The sequence below is a fragment of the Canis lupus genome, chromosome 5 (genome assembly GCF_011100685.1).
Source record: "Canis lupus familiaris isolate Mischka breed German Shepherd chromosome 5, alternate assembly UU_Cfam_GSD_1.0, whole genome shotgun sequence".
Lineage (NCBI taxonomy): Eukaryota > Metazoa > Chordata > Mammalia > Carnivora > Canidae > Canis > Canis lupus.
The window spans coordinates 36571318-36593237 of record NC_049226.1 but is presented as its reverse complement, the minus strand read 5'-3'; the positions used below and the strand labels follow the sequence as shown (position 1 = coordinate 36593237).

At 40.1% G+C, this 21920-nt stretch overlaps 1 long non-coding RNA gene and 1 other non-coding gene across 2 annotated transcripts in view; both read right to left on the bottom strand.

Annotated features, from left to right (window-relative positions):
* The window catches only part of LOC111095895, a 119575-nt gene that overhangs the window by 15757 nt on the left and 81898 nt on the right, over positions 1–21920 (bottom strand). Inside the window, exon 9 of the long non-coding RNA XR_005359518.1 lies at positions 16448–16534. This is a non-coding gene — a long non-coding RNA (uncharacterized LOC111095895). The remainder of the gene's footprint in view (positions 1–16447; positions 16535–21920) is intronic.
* Positions 5496–5602, bottom strand: LOC119876326. The gene has a single exon (XR_005360293.1). It is a non-coding gene; the product is annotated as a U6 spliceosomal RNA (small nuclear RNA).

The following is a 21920-nucleotide window of genomic DNA, read 5'->3' as shown; positions in this document are numbered from 1 at the left end:
GACAAGACCACAGAAAGTACAGAGAAGAGTATGAGACGTGTGGGTCATGAAGAAAGGTCACGTGTAACTGAAATCCCAGGAAGAAAGAGGAAATAAAATGGACCTGCAATGTTATTTAGAAAGTGAATAAAAGAAAAATTTTGAAAACTGGAGACAACAAGCCACAATTTCAAGAAACGTTATCATATCCAAGTAAATTACAACAAAGAAAGTTATTCCTTGGCTTGTCTTGGCAGAGCTGCTAAAAACCAACAAGAGACAGAAAAGATAATCTTTCCTGAACAGGATGAATAAGATTTACAGATGATTTTTGAACAGAAAAGAAAGAAGTCAGAAGACAACAGATGGCTGTGTCACAGATGACCTTGTACCAGCCACCAATCCCACAGAAACAAAGTACTGTGTTCCAATTACCAACCCCAGGGAAGCCTCTCAACACTTGGTATCAGAGTCTCTGAGGAACACAATGCTGCCAAGCCCTGGAGGGAGCAGCACTTTGCTGACACAGAATAGAGACGATAAGATCGGATTCAAAAGCAGTTATCAGTGCCCGATGGCCAGCAGGTTTCTTCCAACAGGTGACACGGGACACTGCTTCCACACGCTGCCCTCATGCCACAGTGGAGAGAGCTCTGTCCCTCCCTAAGGAGGAGAGATGTACACTGGAGTTGGTGAGGTGCCATATGATACATGTGCCTTAAGCAGAGTGAAGGGGCACCCCTTGAGAATAAAATGGAGAAAAATACAGCCCCACACAAGGCAAGAAGCCCAGCACAGGCTGCGTGGGCTCTTTATCTCTTGGAAAGGAAGGATGCCAAGCCGCAGGCCTACCCTGACACAGCTCGACAGCAGGGATGGCAACGTGAGAACACAGGACTGGCTTTCCCAACAAATACCATCCTTTAAGTGCTGAAGGAAAATAACTGCCAACCCAACAGATTACCCTGTGAAAATATTCTTACCCCCAAACACCAAAGATGAGGTGAAGAATATTACAATCATCTGTCACCAATGGGACTGTTTTAAAAGAAATACTGAAGGAAGTTCTTCAGGACAAAAGGAAACTAATCCCAGAAAGCAGGTAGGAATGAAGACCAACAGAAAGAGTATGTATATACATATATCTGGGTAAATCTAAATTAATATCTGCTGTATGATACAACAGTAACAAATCCTTCTGGAATTTTAAATGTGTGTAAATTACAATACATGAAAACAACATAAGAGGGGGGAGGAATCTTATGAAGAAAGCAGTGAAAGAATCTATCTTTTAATACACTTATACATCAAGGAAGTATGCTTTTGTCACTAAGTGTAAACAATAAAGAAAGAGTAAATATATATAATAATTATGATACATAATATATAATTAATAATTGATAAAGGAGAAAAATGGAATAAAAATGCTGATATGACCACAAATAGAAAACAAAGGAAAAATAACAAATCCAAATCAATGGGACATTTAAATACACCTCCTTCGGTAACTGATTAAACAGATTTAAGAAGTTAAAATACAGGAAATTTGAACAAGCTTGACTTATTTACATTTATAAAACACTGAATTCAACAACTGCAGAATGCGTATTTTTCCAAGTTCTCACAGAGTATTGTAAAGTTAACCTGTATGTGATCTGCTAGCCCATAAAAGAAGTTCCAATGAATTCCAGAAACCTGAAGCCATGCAGTATATGTCCTCTCAGTTCAGTGGAATCACATTAGAAATCAATATAGAGATACAGAATAATACCTCAAAGTCTTGGAAATTAAGCAATACTATTATAAATAATTAATGAATCAAGAAGAAATAGGAATAGAAATTAGGAAATACATGTAGTAGAAGATTATAAGGAAACAGTATGTCAAGAATAGGCTACTGCTAGAGTAGTCCTTGCTTGGAACCATAGCTTTGAAGACATATATCAGAAGAGAAAAGGGCTGAAAACCAGTGACTTATGTCACCATCTCAAGAACATAGGGATAGGAGCCTGGCTGACTCAGTTGGTAGAGCACACAACTTTTGATCTCCTAGTCGTGAATCTGAGCTGCACATTGGGCATGGAGCCTACTAAAAAAATAAAAATAAAATTTAAAAAAAAGTATATAGGGATAAGAAAGTATATTAAACTCAAGAAAGATAGAAAGAAAAATGTGTCTAGGATTAAAAAAAACTGATGAAATAGAAAACAAACATAATCAAATAAAGAAAGTCAAAAGCTGTTCCTTTGAAAAGATGAAAACAACTGACAAAGAAGCAATATAGCAAACACAATTGATCAAGAGTAGAGAAGGTATGAATTTTCCAATACCAGACCTCAAAAGGGGGGTCCTAGAGATCCTACAAATAATCAAGGAATGGTAAGTGAATATTTTTGAACAATTATGTGTAAATACACCTGAAATTTCAGACAAGGCACATTCCTAGAAAAAACAGTTTACAAACTGGCATAAGAAGAAACAGAAAATCTAAATAATCCTATATCTATTAAAGAAATTGAATCCATAATTTAAAACCTCTCCATAAAGAAAACTCCAGTCTCCTGAGAGCTTCATTGTCAAAATCCACCGAACGTTTAAAGGAAGAAATTAACAATTTTAAACAAAATTTCTAGAGACTAGAATAAAAAAGGGAACACTTCCCAACTGATTTTATGAGGCCAGTATAATCTTATTACCAAAAAACCTGGCAAGGAAACTACAAGTAAGGAAATCATAGGCCAAGATCTCTCATGAGCAAAGTTGCAAAAGTTCTAAACAAAAGGGTAGCAACTCAAATTCAGCAATATAAAAATAGTACACCGCAGCAAAATTGGTCATATTCCGACTCTTAAATGAGTCAGTTTAGCATTTCAAAGTCAATCAATGGAATTTTAAAAAATCATTTGATCAACTAAAAAGATAACAGAAAAATATTTTGGCAAATTGAATTTAAATAAAAAAATGAAAAAATAAAAAGATATAGAAAAATCATGTGATAAGTCTCAATATCCAAGGATGATAAAATGTGGTACACTGGAAATAGAACACAATTTTCTTAGTCTGCCGAAAGATATCTACAAGAGAAACTACATCAAACATAATACTTAATGACAAAATGCTTAAAGGTTTTCCCTTCATATCAAGAAGAAAGCAATGATGTCCTCTCTCGCCATTTCTCTTAAACATTGTACTAAAGATCCTAGCTAACACAACAAAAGAAATATTATTCACAGAGAGCAGGGCTGTCTGTGTGTATAAGAGATCCAAAAGAACCTACAGATATGTCATTAAAATCAGTAAACAATGGGATGGACAGCTGTGTGGCTCAGTGGTTACGTGTCTGCCTTCCACTCAGGTTGTGATCCCAGGGTCCTGGGATCAAGTCCCACATCGGGCTCCCCACAAGGAGCCTGCTTCTCTCACTGCCTATGTCTCTGCCTCTCTCTGTGTCTCTCATGAATAAATACGTAAAATCTTTTTTAAAAACCCAGTAAACAAACTTAGATGACTTAGATCATCAAGGTCACTAGATACAAATTCAATACACAAAAGCACATTGTATTTCTATTCACTAGCAGTGAAAATTAGAAAATTAAATGGTATGTATCATAACAGCACCAAAAAAAATCAAACACCTGCAAATAAACCAAATAGAAATGTAAAAAGCTACTCAGAAAAGTACAAAATATCACTGAGAGAAATTAAAGACAGTCTAAGTAGTAAGATAGAGGGATATACGATGTTCACGGATTTAAATGTTTAAAATTAACATGACAAATAAGTATATTCTCTCCAGACTGAGCTAAAGATTCAATATGCAATATACCAGCAGGTGTGGGTGACATGAACAAGGTGATTCTAATGTTAAAGGCCAAAACAGTCTCGAGGAAAAAGAACAGGGTTGGAGGATTTATACCACCAGATGTCAATGTGTGCTGTAAAGCTGCAATAAGTACAAGAATATGGTACAGGCATAAGGACAGATAGTACAATGGAATAAAAGAAATACACACAGATACATCATGCACATAGAGAGAAAAAAACTTGATTTATGATAGAAGTATCACTTCCTAGGAGTAGAGAAAGGGTAATCTTATTAAACAGGCGCTGAGTCAATAGGATATCAATAAGAAAAAAATGCATACCAAGCATAAAAATATATTAGAGATGGATCATAGGTCTAAATATGAATAGTAAGAGTATAAGTGCTTCACATTACTTCAACCAAATGCAAAAATCTTAATTCCAAAAGAAAATAATCATAAATTGGATTACATTAAAATTAAGAATTTCTGTTCATTGTTAGGTATTTTAAGAGAGTAAAACGGCACATGGAGAGTGGGAGAAAATATTTGTATGCATATACCCCATAAAAGATTTGTCCAGAACACATATTTTTGTAAAAAACCTTCAAATCAATAAGAAAAACATAAGTGACCTCCAAAAATGGCCAAAAGATTTAAACAGGTGGGGCACCTTGGCGGCTTTGTCACTTAAGTGTCTGACTCTTGATTTTGACTCAGTTGTGATCTCATGGGTCTTGAGACTCCATGCTGAATGCATGTGGTTCTCTGCCTCTCCCTGTGCACCCACTCTCTAAATTAACCAATTAATTACTTTTTAAAAGATTTTATTTATTTATGCATGAGAGACAGAGAGAGAGAGAGTGAGAGAGAGGGAGAGACACAGGCAGAGGGAGAAGCAGGCTCCTTGCAGGGAGCCCGACGTGAGACTCGATCCTAGGTCTCCAGGATTACGCCCTGGGCTGAAGGTGACGCTAAACTGCTGAGCCACCCGGGCTGCCCACCAATTAGTTACTTTTAAACAGTTTCTTTACAAAGTAGGGTATTTAAATGGCCAATAAATATATCAGAAGTCCGTTCATTCATCTTCAGGGAAAATCAAATTACATCATGGTAAGGAATCACCACGCACCACCACAGTAGTGACACTGGAAAGACTGACACTGAAACAAACGGAAGTCTCGTATACAGTTGGGGTGAGCATAAATTCATGCAATGACATAAGAACTTCTACATTACCTCCTAACACTGAAAACATGCAAATCTTCTTACCTAGCAAATCTCCTCCTAGGATACATGTGTTTATGTTCCTGCCCCCAAAAAAATGTATAAAAAATTTTCTGGCAGTCATAGTTAAAAACAGAAATCTCAGGGTGGTGAGATTGAGCCCCACACTGGGCTCCCTGCTCAGCAGAGAGTCTGCTTGAGATATTTTTTTCTCCCTCTCCCTTTATCCCTCCCCCCCCAAAAAAATACATAAATCTTTAAAAAAATATAAAATGTTGGAATTTAAATAAATAAAATTAAAAATAAAATTAAAAAAACAGAAAGTGTTCATCTATTGCAAAAGAGACAAATGCACTGAGTTGTGATATGTTTATACCGTAGACAAATAGCATGGAAAACGAATGAACTGCAAACATGTGTAGCAAAATGGATGACTCCTGCAAACATAATGTAGGCAAAAGTAGTAGACATTAAATATACATGTCATGATTTCATATAAACTTCATGAATTTGCATGTCATCCTTGTGCGGGGACCATGCTAATCTTCTCTGCGTCTTTCCAATTTTAGTATAGGTGCTGCCAAAGGCAGCACATATTCATATAAACTTAAAGCTGGGCAAAACCAATCAATGATGGCAGAAGTCAGGACAGTGGTTCGGTCACCTTTGGGGAGGAAATGGTAGCAGTGATTTAAAATGAAGCCAGTAAGGTTGGGCAGGGACAGTTGGAGTGAACAGCTGGAGAAAGGCTGGCTCCTGATGATAGAGCTGGAACCCTTCACCCAAGCACACCTGACTCTACTTCCCTCTACTGCTGGACCTCTCAATTCCATGAGACTTTAGTTTCAAATGAGTTGTTGCCTTTTTGTACCAGTCTTGACCTCTGACTGAAAGCCAGCTCCTGCCAGAAATGGAAACCTGGAAAGATGGTTTCTCTCCAAGTATGAAGGTGAGAACAAAGTGGTCTACAGATCACCTAACAGAGAGAACTTTCAATCCAACTGTGGGAAGGTTCTATGCTTCTATGGGCCTGAGTTTCCTTATCTTTGAAAGTAGAAGCTTGAATAGGGATGGGTCTAGTTTGGGATGTGGACCGGATTTGGTGTAGCTGCAGGAAGTTAATACTGCCTCCACCAATACCTCCAAACCTGCTCCGTATCTTACATCCTCCCCCTCGAATAACCAATTCGTGGGACCAACAGACTCCTCCAGGTTTAACAGAACAGCCTCATTTTTAGATATTAAAAGTCCAATCTGAACTAATATGAAAACACCTATTGTGCAGCTACATCAAAACATCTCCCCTTATGTAATGGGTTGAATTATGTTTTCCCAAAAAGAGATATGTTGAAGTCCTAACCTTCAATATTTCAGAATGCAGCATTATTTGGAAACAGAGTTGTTGTAGATGTTATTAGTTAAGATGCTGTCATGCTGAAAGATGATAGGCCCCTGATCCGATGTGACTGATGTCCTTATAAGACTATGTGAAGACACAGGGAGAGAACGCCATGTGGTTGTGTTGCAGAGAAGGCAAGGATGTGTCTACAAGCCAAGGTATGCCATGGATTGCCAGTGACATCAGAAGCTAAGACAAAGAAGGGAACAGATTCTCCACTGGAGCCTTGGAGAGAGCATGGCTCTGCAGACATCTCGTCTTCGGATTTCTGGTCTCCAGAACTGTGAGAGAATGGATTTTTGTTGCTTTAAACCACCCAGGTTGGTGGGTCTTATGAGGGCAGCCCTAGGAAAAGAATGCACCTCCCACCGCTCAGGCCTGTTCTGCTGTTCCTCAGACCAACAGTAGGGAAGGGGAAACGAGCACTTACAAATGAAAGTGGTCACCTGATGGATGTCTGAGCTTTCACTGCATGCCTTTCCACAGTACACCGCTCTGTCTCTAATGTACTCCTGCTCTCCTGCCCTGGCAGGCAGGTCCCTGACCAACGCCACTGGAAAGAGCACTGCCAGGGATCTGGACCACACAGGATCTGATAGATCTTGGGTGGTGGGGGCGGGGAGCAGTTACGTACTTTGTTCATTCTCCTGCTTGTTCTTTGGCTGCTATTGGAGAAAGTGAGTTCCAAAGCATGGATGGGGTTAGAGAGTCTTAAAAGAGACAAAAGAAGGTGACTGTGCCGCTTACACAACACGAAGAACTCAAAAGCTCTTCGTCCATCCTGGCACTGTCTTATGGAGGGCCTGACATGCCCCCATTAGGTTAAATAGTTATATGGGCAGGGTGGAGGGAACATCTTATTGGATGACCTAGATGAGGGACTGGCTGGCGTTTTATTTTTTAATGGGGTGCGAGCTTTGGCTGTGGGACCCCAAGCAGACCGGAGGGGAAGGGGGAGAAGTCATGGGAGCAGCAGGCATCTTTGGTGGTGAGAATGATTCTGCGAAAGGAATCTAGAGAATCAGAATCCTGGCAGGGATCTGTTGGCAGATTAAGTTGGAGAACTTCACTTTTAGGTGAAAGAAAGGAGCAGGGAGGCTTGTTTTTCTGGAGTTTGCCAAATATGCTCTGGGTGGGGGCCGGGGGGCTTCAACTTAACTCAAAACACATTTCTTGAACTCCTAGTAAGCTCAAGATACTACACTGAGGTTTAGCTACTAAAGGATGATCCTAAAGGATGAGTAGATACGGCCCCTGCCCTTGAGATGACCCTTTCCATCCAGTAGGGGAGTGTGAGTCATATTCCTAACTCAGGATGTGAGGCAGAGTGAGAGAAGCACCACTGCAGAAGTACAGACAATAGCTCATGCTTACAGTGAGTGCTCAGCACGCACCAGGCACGAGGCTAAGCAGTTTACGCCTATTCATTCTTTTTACGCTCGCCACCACCTCCTTGTGTTATTATGATCCTCATTTTACAATGAGACCAGAGAGGTTAAGTTACCTGCCCAAAGAGCACAGTCAGCAGGCAATCTGGTGGAGATCTGAGTATCTATCGATCAGGAGACATCCTGAGCCCACATGCCACATGCTGAACTAACTCTTGCAGAGTATTGCTCCCAGCTGGCAGGAGTGGAGGAGCTGGGACAGCTCCAGTGGCAGAGCATGCCCCCCGAGAGGCGCTCTGAGGCAGGGGTAGGTAACACGGGCCCTCCAAACTATGCACAAGGGAGGGCCTCCCTCTTCATGCTGGGACCCTAAGTGTTACACAGCATCTAAACATAGCCTGCCTAAGACAACACCAGTAAATAAATGATCAATGGCCAAAGTCCCTTCTATCTCCAAGACCACAAATCCACAAGGCTTAGAAAGCAAAAGCCATGGGCCATCAAGGAGCCTGTGGTCCCTCTTCCACAACAAAGAAAGCTAAGAGGTCCACGGGGCCTCTGTGGAAGCTACTGTATGGATGAATCTGAAGATCAAATCATTGAAGTGACCAATCTGTGACTTTAAGTAATAACAGTCGACATAAAAAAATTGTTCATTTCTGACCCTTTGTCCAGTGTTAACCCTTCCAGGTAAGTGTTACACTAGCAATCTTTTTACGTTAGAGGATTTCATAAGGTGTGGGGGTGAGGAGAAATGCAACATCACCTGATTTTAAAAGTGTGGGTCAAATATCCAAAATGCATCGATGAAGATCATCGGGCAGAAGGAAAGACACAGAAAACCAGAGACTGTGACTCCTCTTCGGTGCCGTTTGGTCCAAGACCAGCTCTGGTTTGAGGAGGGGAAAGGAACTGTTAATTCCTTATTTTTCCTCCTGGGTCGAGGACCCAGTACCACCACAGGGCTGACATTAGCTCCAGCTCTTTATTTAGTAAAGTGAAAACTCCACGAACATTCTGGCACTAGGAGACAGGAGTTGGCTCCTCCAAACAGAGACCTCTGCTATTTAGGGACTCTACAAAACAGAAAAAATGTGTATTACCAAATAACTATTTAGAGAAAATATTGAAAAAAAAAAGATCTAGAGAGAACTGTTTGTTTTAATATGGTCTGTTTACAATGCATTATTACTGGACTGCAGAGTATGTGCTAACGGAACAAAAATGCATTTGCATTTTTTCAGGGTCAAAATAGCCATGTTCAGACAGCATACAGCAATCTCTCTCACAGTTATTTTTCTTCTCTTTTTCTGGCATTTGATAGATTCTAGAAGTTCATCTAACTTGACCTCTGGCTAAACTGCCATTATTGCTGTGAAAATATATTCTCCCTCAAATGAGGCCTCCTTTTCAAGTAAGGAGTCAGTTTCTCCAAGCCAATGGTCCTCAAACTTTAATCTGCACCAGACATTCCCAGGTTTGGGAAAGCACACATAGGGTCCCATCCCTAGATTTTCTGATTTTGTAGGTCTGGGGTGGGGCCCAAGTATTTCCTGCCTTCCAAGTGCCCAGGTGATGCTGATGCTGGTGGTCCTAGGACCTCACCCTGAGACCCGCTGGTCATGGAGCGCTGAGATGATCCAGAGATGAGAGTGAGCAGGCTATCTGACTGTCCTTGGGAGAAATGGCCCTTCCTTTTCCTCCCCGTGATAACAAGGCAGAAGACAACTCTCTGGTGCCCATGAAAGGACAATGAATACTGCCAGAAAAACAGAACCAAGTTAGAGATGAAGAGAATCTGATTCTGCTGGCAACGTTGGCACCCCTGCATGGAGCTGAACCCCAGCCTTAGCAGTTATGCGAGTCAATGTATTTGCTTTTTTTTTGCTAAAGGAGGCTGGATTGTTTATTGTTTGAAAGAAAAGAATCCTGAATCGGTCACCTATTATCTGGATGTTTACAGCACAGGGTCCTTCCACTTCTTTCATTCTCCTATCCCTCACTGTTGCCAAGGGAAGACCTCTGGCACAAATAAGTTATGCTCCCAAGTCTACTATCTATTCACCTAGTTTTTTCAGTTATTAACCCAACTCAGGAACATCTTCCACTCATGCTCACGCTACCTGACTCCCAACTTCATTTTTCTGGCTTAAGCATAGATACAATTATACACTTCTCTGCTTCACTCCCTGGGTTGCTCTCACTCTGAAGCACAACATCATGCAAATATATGTCAAGGGCAGGAACACTGAATATCACTTTATCTTATTCCTATAAAGTTGAAGGGCTCTGACTACTATGCTTTGCACTCTTGATTCAATCTACTTGGTCAAAAACACTAGTGAAGTTAGCCTTTGAGTATCTCCGAGGTTTCTACAATAGCAAAGTTTCATGACTGATCCAGAGACCCGTCTAGCCAAACCCTATTGCTGAGAACATCCTGGTACATCCTAGAATTTGGGATAATTACCCTAGCAATCTTGCCACATGAATGGGTGTCCACAAAATGTGTAAGATCCCAAGCACAGTATGTTGTGTCCTGGAGGGACTTGATAAACATGAAATTTGATTGTCATTTAATCATTAAATAAGCATGTCCTTAGTGTCCACAAAATACACGGCATTCTAAATTCATAGTGGCATAAAAAACAAATACCATCCTTTATCTTAAGGAACAATGCAAATTAATATGAAAGATGACCAAAATACTAACTAAACAGCGAGGAAGCATGAACAAAGGCAAAACTATTAGTTTTTTAACAAAGTGCCAGAGCATATATCACCAAATCAATGCATTATTCAAATATCCTAAAGAGCCTCCCACTGTTTACTTTGTGATTCTTTTTTGGAACTGTCTGCACAGCCAACCTACACCATTCATATTTGTGGCAGACACAGCTGGTGACCTACCCCGTTCGCATTTTATCCCCACCATCAGAACCCCTATTTTGGAAGTGAATGTGCTCCTATGCAGGCTATAGATCATGACTGGCCCGATCCAGTTGTGACAAGCCTATCCCCTGCTTTCCCAGCATTCTTGCAGACGAGATGGCAGTATGACCTAGTTCTGACCAGCAACACTAGAGCAATTCTTGGTTTTCCTGTTAAACAAGGAACACTCTGACATAACTCCTTATTCTTCTGCTTTATTCCAGCCTGGAACATAGGAGTGATGCCTGAAGGTACCCCAGCCATCTTGTGACCCTGGGGCAGCACCCACTGAGTGAACAACCAAAAGAACTGTGCCCGATGCCAGCCCTGACGTCACAGAGCAAGTGAAAGCCATGCCAGCAGCCTGAAACTTCTTAACATGTCAGAAAAAAATGAATCCGTTTGCTTTAGCTACCCTAAGGGGATTTTTATATTACTTGAAGCTGAACACAATATTGTAAGTGATAGAATGATATAGTCTCATTATTTTTTCTAAAATAGGTTCCATGCCCAGTGCGGAGCCCAATGTGGGGCTTGCACTCACAACACTGAGATCACAACCTGAGCTGAGATCAAGAGACGGATGCTAAACCGACTGAGCCTTGCAGGCACCCCTGTAGTCTCATTTTTTATTAATCAGGTGGATCCAGCAAACACATTCCCCAAACTTTAGTCCAAATCTCTTTAGGCCGTTCCCAGAAAGTATACCCTCCCTCAAAGTATACTGAGGGCAGCAAAAGGAATATTGGCAGCACTTAATGCAATTTTACAAGAAATTTTGAGAGCTGTTTTAAACTATGGCAATTTTGTGACAGTGAGAGGCACCACTAAATGGAATGACACCCCTTTGGTTAATACATTTCATTTGAAAAAGAGTCATGTGAATCCCACCTTATATATGTTATAACTAAAACCAAACGCTGATTAAAGGCATAGTAGGAAGGTCAAGGAGTAGAATTGTTAATTACCTTCTTAGCTTTAGCTCAGCTTTCAAGAAAAATATTTAATTAGCTTAAAACCATCTGTGAGGGGTGTTGAGTTAAATTTGGACTCTGGTTCATTTTCATTCTCTCTCTTCACAGCAAACGTTGAAAATCATTTTGGGGTTAACATCCAGTATAACCTGTGTTTTAGGTTTTCACCAGGAGATTCTAAAACTTCACTAGATGAAGCTAGTTTGATGTTTTATATGCTTTGTCACACAATTTTATCCTAACCTTGTGGTTCTTTCTTTTTATTAGTGTGGAAATTGAATTATTTAGTCACAGATATTTTGGAAAATACAAAATGAATTTTGAGGATAGATCACTCCACATTCCCCTCAGAGCTATCACCAAGGAGTAATTTTTCAAATAACAAAACAGTAGAAAATTTAGAGTTCTGATGGCAAAGAATGGCCTTAAATAAATTCTGGGAGTGGTAGAGTCATATGGAAACCTTCAAATAACTAGAAAAAATATCAGAGTATTCATCTGATCTCAAAATGCAGGATAACTAAGCATAAAATTAAAAGAAGAAACTTTAGGGGCCCTGGATGGCTCAGTCGGTTGAGCAGCTGCCTTCAGCGCAGGGTCCTGGGATTGAGCCCCACATTGCGTTCCCTGCTCAGCAAGGAGTCTGCTTCTCCCTCTCACTCTACCCCTGCCCCTGCTTGTGCTCTTTTTCTCAAATAAATAAATAAATAAAATCTATAAGGTTAAAAAAAATGAACTTTGGAAGAAATTAATAAATATGACTGCATTATAAAAATATTTAAACTTCTATATAGCAAGAATTACAAAAATTAAGAATAATAACAAACTAGGAAAACAACTTGCAACAAATAAATTAGTTGGGAGAAAAAAAACCCACAATATGGTATTATAATCAAGGAAAGGACTAGGCAAGGCCATACATGTGAATTAGAGCTGAGAAGAAAAAATACAAGTTAGCAACAAGCGCTTGTTTAATAAATGCCAAATACCGGGATAGGGCAGTGACCAAGAAGCTCCACCTCTGATAAAAGCAGGTGATAAATTTGCTTCGACGTGGATGGAACTGGAGGGTATTATGCTGAGTGAAATAAGTCAATCGGAGAAGGATACACATTATATGGTCTCATTCATTTGGGGAATATAAAAAATAGTGAAAGGGAATAAAGGGGAAAGGAGAAAAAATGAGTGGGAAATATCAGAAAGGGAGACAGAACATGAGAGGCTCCTAACTCTGGGAAACGAACTAGTGGTAGTGGAAGGTGGGGGTGACTGGGTGCTGGGCACTGAGGGGGGCACTTGACGGTATGAGCACTGGGTGTTATGCTATATGTTGGCAAATTGAACTCCAATAAAAAATTAATTTATAAAAATTTTTAAAAAGGAAAAAAAAAGGCAGGTGATAAGAACAGGTGACAGGTAAGAAGTTTAGATGAGCACCAGCTGATGCATGGAAGTGTTGAGTTACTACATCGTGCCCCTGAGAGTGATAGAACACCGCATGTGAACTGGAATTACAATAAACACTTTAAAAAAAAAGTATGGGGGCATCTCGGTGGCACAGCAGTTGAGCATCTGCCTTCAGCTCAGGGCGTGACCCCGGGGTTCCGGGATGGAGCCCCACGTCGGTTCCCCGCAGTGAGACTGCTCCTCCCTCTGCCAGTGTCTCTGCCTCTCTCTGTGTTTCATGGCCTGGGGGCGGGGGGGGGGGGTGGGGGGACTGTCCGCAGGAGGCAGGTGCCACCTGAGAAAGCGTGAATTAAATACACAATGTAAAGTTAGGTTCTAAGAACAAGCCACAGAGGAACAGAGCGATGGAGCTGAGTGATGGGAAGGATGACATACACTCCCAAATACGTGCAAAAACACGATTAAAAAGCAAGAGGTTTTTAAAGAGAAGTTACCCCATGGAGTTCCCTCCCTCCCTCTCCCGGTTCTCCCCTCTCCTCCTCTCCTCCTCCCCTTTTCTTTCCCCCTCCCTCCTTCTCTGTCTCTCTCCTCACTCTCACCCTCCCCTTCTCGCCTTCCGTCTCTCCCAGCCCCCTCCTCTTCTTCCTCCCTCCCTCTCCCCTCTCTTCCTCCCTCTCCCTATCCCACCCCTGCTCCCCTTCTTCTCTCTCCCTCTCTCTCCTTCCATCTCTCCCTCTGTCTCCCCCTCCCTCTCTCTGAATGTGTGCCCTTGGAAACCCCCATCACCATTCATCCCCCATTTACACCTCCTTGGCTACCAGCCCACTAGAATATATCGAGCTCGCTATAAGGGGCTCCTGTGCTTTCGCTCCGCAGTACTGTCCACGGTTTGGCATGGAGCAGCAATCACTTTGAGGCCTTAGGACATGCCTGAATCAAATCTGTCAGTTACTGAAATAAATTGTTTAGCCTGTCTCACCCTTAAGTTATGGCTGTGCAGAAACCTGTAAAGATGTCTTTTGTATCTCAAAATATCGTTCACTTGCAACAAGTTTCATTGTGTGAATTGTGATCCTCTTTGTATAAAACTGAAGAGGAAAGTTTGAAATTAAGTGAAATGATTTAGGGATCCCTGGGTGGCGCAGCGGTTTGGCGCCTGCCTTTGGCCCAGGGCGCGATCCTGGAGACCCGGAATCGAATCCCACGTCGGGCTCCCGGTGCATGGAGCCTGCTTCTCCCTCTGCCTGTGTCTCTGCCTCTCTCTCTCTCCTCTGTGACTATCATGAATAAATAAATAAAATCTTTTAAAAAAAAAATAAGTGAAATGATTTAGGTAAAAACAGAAATCTGTAAAATCTGCTGTAACCACATTGGGTACATATGTATGCATGTTTGTGAATATGTATGTGAATGTTTGCTCCTTCATAACTTATGTACAGTATAGCCTTCAGGGGTAAATATTGTGTAATTAAAATATAATAGAGATTGGGCTAAGTTATCCAGATTTGTATTTAAAAAGGTAGTTTTTGAAGGGAAGGATATTTCGACTCCAATTAAACAAAAGAATTCACCAATTAAACAAGAGAAAGAGCAGAAATAAAAATTGATATAATACAATAAATAAAACCTCCTGCTCTCGATTTCAGGTCATGATCCCCAGAGCCATGGGATAGAGCCCTGTGTGGGACTCTATGCTGGGTGGGAGACTGCTTAGGATTGTCTCTGCCTCTCCCTCTGCCCCTCCTCCTTCACCACTGGGGTGCACACAATCTCTCTCTCTCTCTCTCTCTCTCTCTCTAAAAAAAGATTCTTAAAATAAAATGAGGGGCACCTGGGTGGGTGGCTCAGGGGTTAAACACCTGCCTTCGGCTCAGGGCGTCCTGGGATGGAGTCCTGTATCAGGCTCCCCAAAGGGAGCCTGCTTCTCCCTCTGCCTGTGTCTCTGCATCTCTCTGTGTGTCTCTCATGAATAAATAAATAAAATCTTTAAGAATTATTAAAAAAAATTAAAATGAGCAAATGCTATTAAGCAATATATACAAAATAATTTCTAAATCAAGCAAGTTTGAATTGAGGACAAAGAAAACACTGAACAAGACTAAGGAGGCCACTTTATATTTACAAAGAGTAAAGCTCTTCCACAGTAAGCTCTTCCAGTAATTAATAACTATGCATCAAATAAGAGAGCATTAAAATCATAAAGCTGAACCTATTAGGAATACAAGGAACAAATACATCTGGTAAAATATTTTAATTTACCTCCCTTAGTTCAGGACATATTAAATGGACAAAAGTAATTACTAAGGATAGTATAACAGTAACAACGAAAAGCTAAGATAGACCTAATTGCCAAATATCCAATTCCATAATGTAGAAACAGAAAATAGATATTTGGAAATGCTCACAAAAACTGATCCTAAAATAGCCCACACTGAAATCCTCATCAAATTCCAAAATGTATTGAAATCGTACTTAGTCCTCAGACCTCTCTGTGCAATGAAAGAAAACTTAACACAAAATGTTCACAGAATCTGAAAGAAGGACTTTGATGCACATAGTTTATTTGGGAAACAAGACAAATAGGAGGAAGTAGGGAAAGGGAGAGAAAAACTGCGTGGGAAATGAAGGAAACAGCAGATGTGAGTTTTCCTGGGGACCCTCTAAGGAATCATGAAGTGTGTACCTCAGAACTTTCCCATCTAGGGAAGAGGAAGCTGGGGGATTTATCCACTGACTTCTGTCCTTTGTCAGGTGCAGGGAGCTCCAGAGGCTATTTTATCTGGCATTGCCAACTGACCTACAAGACCTGAGCCACTAGAGAAATACCTTTAGGCAGAAGGGGAAAGTTGTAGCTGGCAGCCGAGAGGGGAGGCTGCTCACGTGCACACCTGTCCTCCAGCTAAATTACTACGTGCTGGGTACACCCTAAGCACCACCCCCCTCATACCTCTGCATAACTTCCTCCTACTCTTGAGTGCTGGTGGAACCAGAGACCACGCCAACCAACAGAATATGGCAAAGGGGATGGGAAGCCACTCCCATGTTGAGGTTTGCTTAGGTTACGTTTTATAGAAAAGGTGAAGGGGTTTTGCAGACATAATTAAAGTCCCAGACTGCTTGGATTTAGTCACGAGGGAAATTACCTTAGGTGGGTCGGACTTAGTAAGGTGAAAAATTCTTTTTTTTTTTTTTAGTTTTTTTATTTATTTGAGAGCGCCCACCCAGCAAGCAAGAACATGAGTAGGGAGAGAAGGAGAAGCAGACTCCATGCTGAGCAGGGAGCCGGATGCAGGGCTCAGTCCCAGGACCCCAAGATCATGACTGAAGGCAGATGCTTACCTGACTGGGCCACCCAGGTGCTCCTTAGTGAAAAATTCTTAAGAGTGACTGCACCATGCTGAAGTCAGAGAGATCCCTCCAGCTGACCTTGAAGAAACAAAAGTCATGTAAAGTGTGAGGTGAGCCCTCCACCAGCTGACTTAGTGACTGTGGCTTTGTGAGATCCAAACAGTGATCTAGGTCTGAACTCCTGAGCCACAAAGGCTGAAAGATAACAGTACCTGTTGTTTTACATTTGTGATGATTTATCACGCAACACAGAAAACTAATATGGGATGTGAGGCATCAACAGTGTCTTTTTCACTGGAGAATAAGTCATAACACCTGATTCTCTGGTCTGAGCATCATCAAAGCTGGAAGCACAGATCATAGATGTTAACAGCAATGAAAACACTATGAAAACCCATGGGTCACACCTTCAGCAGTGCTCAGAGCAAAATTCACAACTTCATCGTCTTATGTTGATGAAAAATAAGAAACAAGGGATGCCTAGGTGGCTCAATCTGTTAAGCATCTGCCTACGGCTCAGGTCATGATCCCAGGGTCCTTGATTTGGGCTGGGATCATGACCTTAGGGTAATGAGATCAAGCCCCACATCATGCTCTGCACTGGGTGTGGAGTCTGCTTAACCTCTTTCACTCCCTCTGCCCCTCTCTTCCTCCCCTTCCTCTCCAAAAAGAAAAGAAAGAAAAAAGAAAAAGAAAGAAAGAAAGAAAGAAAGAAAGAAAGAAAGAAAGAAAGAAAGAAAGAAAGAAAGAAAGAAGAAAGAGAGAGGAAGGAAGGAAGGAAGGAAGGAAGGAAGGAAGGAAGGAAGGAAGGAAGGAAGGAAGGAAGGAAGGAAGGAAGGAAGGAGAGAAACTAAATATATTAGGATTCAACTCAAGAAGTTAGGGAAAAAATAACAAAATTAATTTAAGAAAAGCAGAGAGAGGGAATTAGCAAGAAGGGGAGGGATATTGTAGAAAAATAAAATAAGGGGGGCCCTTGGGTGGCTCAGTCCAGATAAGTGGTTGCTTTTGGCTCAGGTCATGATCTCAGGGTCCTGGGATCAAGTTCCAGCTCAGGCTCCCTATACAGCTGGAGTCTGCTTCTCCCTTTCCCTCTGCCCCTCAGCCCTGCTCTTGCTTTTACTTTTTCTCTCAAATAAATAAATAAAATCTTATAAAAAATAAGGAAAAAGTGATAAAACTAAGAGGCAAATTTAGGAGGTAATTTCTTAAAAAGTAAAGGAAAATACAACTGGAAGTGATCCTAAGCAGGGGGAAAAAGAAAACCACATAAATGTACAAAAGATGAGAAATTCACTGAGTTTATTTTCATAAACACAAATGCAGAGAAAATAAAAAGAAGAAGAAACTATTGTCCTTTGCTTGACACAATGCAAATATATTTGAAAAGGTGAATTAAATGAAGTTCAGATAGGAAAATACAAATTACCAAATGTGACTCTAGAAAAGCGTTAGAAGGACACTTGGGTCTAAAGCTCATGTTGGAGCAGAAATGGGTTGATGGCAAGGGCAGCAGGAGGTGAATCTGGAAAGCAGGAAAGGACTCAGAACCACCTAGTAAGCCAGGTAAGCAACTTTAGATTTGACCTTGGTGAATTCAGATTTGACCTTGACCTTCAAGACCTAAAACCATGTGATGTGGAACTGAGCCACTTCCCAAGGAGGGAAGTGATGGGATCTGATTCTGCCCTTTCAAAGGATCACTCTGGTGAAGAAAAGAAAACAAAACAAAACACAAAAATCAAAATGGAACAATTACAGTGGGAAACAGACACAGTTAATAAATAGCCCCCTTCCTATCACAATAAAGTACTCAAGATAATTTCACAATATAATTGCGTTAATCCTTTAAAGTTGAGTTCCGTTTGCCATTTTAATTGTTCAAGACAAAGAAAACTAAGGCTTCCAATTATTTTTATGAGACTGGACGATTGAGAAATAAATACCACAAAGATAGATAAATTTCATTTGTGAACACTGATCTCAAAATCTTACATAAAATGTTAGGACACAATAGGATATTAAAAATTGATGCCCAAAATAAGGAGGGTACATGATGAGATGAGCACTGGGTGTTATAGTATATGTTGGCAAATTGAATTTAAATTAAATAAATAAAGAAAATAAAAAATTGATGCCCAAGGTCAAGTAATATCAGGAATAATAATCAGAAATAATCAAAGAATAATTTGATATTGGGAAATTATTAATATATTTCATTTTATTAATAGCTCATCATGAAAAATTATGTGATCCTCTTCAAAGATTCTTAGAATGGGATAGAAATAGGCAGATATGGATATGGTATGGACATAGATACAGATATAGAAAAGTACACCATGAAACCTGGAAAGAAGGAAGTAGGGGCACCTGAGTGGCTCAGTGGTTGAGCATCTGCCTTTGGCTCAGGTCATGACCGCAGGGTCCTGGGATGGAGTCCCACATTGGGCTCCCCACAGGGAGCCTGCTTCTCCTTCTGCCTGTGTCTCTGCCTCTCTCTCACACAAATAAATAAAATTCAGAAAATAAAAGAAGGAAGTAACTTTATCATTATTTGCAAATGATATGAGATTGCATGCCTAAAAAGCACAAAAGAATGAACTTCAAAACTATTTTTTAATTGAAGTATAATTAACAGTGTAGTGTTAGTTTGAGGTGTACACTATAGTGATTCAACAATTCTATCCATTGTTCCATTCACATCAAGATAAATGTACTATTAATCCCCTTTATTCACCCCTCCCCCTACCACCTCCCTTCTGGCAACCACCAATTTGTTCTAATTAAGAGTCTGGGTTTTTTGTTCGTTTGTTTGTCTCTGTTTTTGTTTGCTCATTTGTTTTGTTTCTTAAATTCCCCATATGAGTGAAATCATATGGTATTTGTTTTTCTCTGACTGACTTATTTCACATAGCATAACACTCCCTAGCTCCATCCACGTCATTCCAAATGGCAAGATTTCATTCTTTTTTATGGCTGAATAACGTCCATTATATATGTATACCACCTGTTCTTTATCCATTCATCTATGGATGGACACTTGGGCTATTTCCTTATCTTGGCTATTGTAAATAACACTGCAATAATAGGGATGCATATATCTTTTCAAATTTGTGGTTTTGTTTTCTTTGGGTAAAAACTCAGTAGTGGAATGACTAGATCATATGGTCATTCTATTTTTAATTTTCTGAGGAACCTCCATACCATTTCCACAGGGGCTGTACCAGTTTGCATTCCCACCACAAGTGCACTGTTTTGTTTTGTTTTGTTTTGTTTTGTTTTTCACATCTTTGCCAACGCTTGTTATTTCCTGTGTGTGTGTGAGGGGGTTAAAGATTTTATTCATTTATTCATGAGAGACACAGAGAGAGGCAGAGTCATAAGCAGACTCCCTGCGGGGAGCCCGATGCAGGACTTGATCCCTGAACCCCAGGATCATGACCTGAGCCAAAGGCAGATGCTCAACCACTGAGCCACCCAGGTGCCCCTCTTGTGTTTTTTACTTTAGCCATGCTGACAGGTGTAAGATGGTCATTGTGGTTTTAATTTGCATTAAAAATAGTTTTACTATTGCATTAAAATAGTTTTTGTAAAACTATTACTAACAATAAAAAATAAAACGGTTAGATAAAAATTAATATAAATAATGGGTTTTTGTATATTAGCCACAAAAAAGTAGAAAACATAATTGAAAACGTATTTCACTTCTAGTAGTAATGAAAAGAATAAAGTAGCTAGAGAATGGTGTGATTTAAAATATGCAAGATCTAGAAGTGCCTTGCTGGCTCAGTCAGGGAGTGTGTGACTCTTGATCTTGGGATTGAGTTGGGACTCATGTTGGGTGTTCATTTTATTCAAAAATAAAAAAATAAAAATCTTGAAATATTTAAGATCTATATAAAGAAAAATTTTAAGTGAAACTGATGAAGTTTTTTAAAAATTGATTAATGGAAAGTTATTGAATAGGATTGCTCAATGTTACAAAGATTTCAAATGTCCCTAAATTAATCTATAATAAATGCAACAAATGTTAAAAGCAGCGTTTTAATAACACTAGAAAATATGTTCCAAAATTCATATAGAAAAATAAACATGCAATGGCAGCTGGAACACTTAAGCAAAAAAGAATGGGAACCAGGAAGGCCACACTGAAAAAAAAAAAAAAATAAACCATGGTAATTGCAATTATGGGGGGCTCATACTTGAATACACAGGCAGATCAAAGGAAAAGATTGGGGAGTCTGTAAATCAACCCAAAACATACGTGAGTTTCATAAGTGACAAATATAACACAACAAATCAGGGCAGAAGAAAATGAACTCTTCACCAAATGGTCATCATAACCAATCGCAGAAAGAAAAGACATATCCCTACTTCACTAACACCAAAATCAATTTTAGATGATCACAGATTTAAACATTAAAAAACTAGAACGGACATGAGAAAAAACTTTAAATAATCCCAGAATGAGAAAGACTTTCCTAATTATGATCACCCCCCCTCCCAAAAGCCTGAAAGCGCTTAAAGAAAAGATGGAAAAATTTGACTAGCATCAAAATGAAAAGTTCTAAAAACAAAAAACTTAGGAATGCTGAGTGGAAAAATACCATAAACAAACTCAAAAGACATACGACATACTGGGGAAAAAACTTGTTCATGCTTATCACAAAGGGATCATTCCGTTTCTGTATAAACGGTACACACAAACTACAGAAAAAACATGTGTAACTTTACTTAGAATAATAAAAATGCAAAATTAGAAAACCAAGATACATTTACTTCCCTTGTATCAGAGAGGCAAAAATAAACTTTGGCCGCGCTCTGTGTTGGCGGGCATGGATGTTGGCATGGGGTCCAGCACAGGTGTGAGGAAACAGGTACACTCCAGCCTCGGCGGGTGGTGGTAAAATAAATCATGACCTCCATGGAGGGCAATATGGCCATAATCAACAAAATCATGACAAAATTACATTACCCCTGGGTCCAACTTGCATAGTAGGTACGAAATGATGCGATTGACTTATTCCATAGAATGAGTATTTGTTGAAAGCCTACGATGTATCAGTCCTATTCTAATTGTTGAAGATAAAGCAGGAAACAAAACAAAATCCTTCCTGTATTCAAGGAAGGACATAATCCTTTTCTCTTTTTTTTAAGGAAGGAAATAATTCTTGGTGAAGGCATACCATAAACAAATAAAAGAGACCAATACAATAAATTCTGGTTCATGCACACAATGGAATACTCTAAAGCTATTTTAGAAAGTGAGGCAGCTCTGTATGTATTGATATGAAAGATATAGCAAGTGAAACAGGCAAGGTTAGAAGCATATGCACAGCATATTGCTATTTGTGTAAAAACAAGAACAAAAACCCTCCATACACACATACACAGAGGGACACACAAGAAGCTGGAAATTGTAGCTGTCTCTGGGTGCCAAGGAAATCAGGACTGGGAAAGAGAC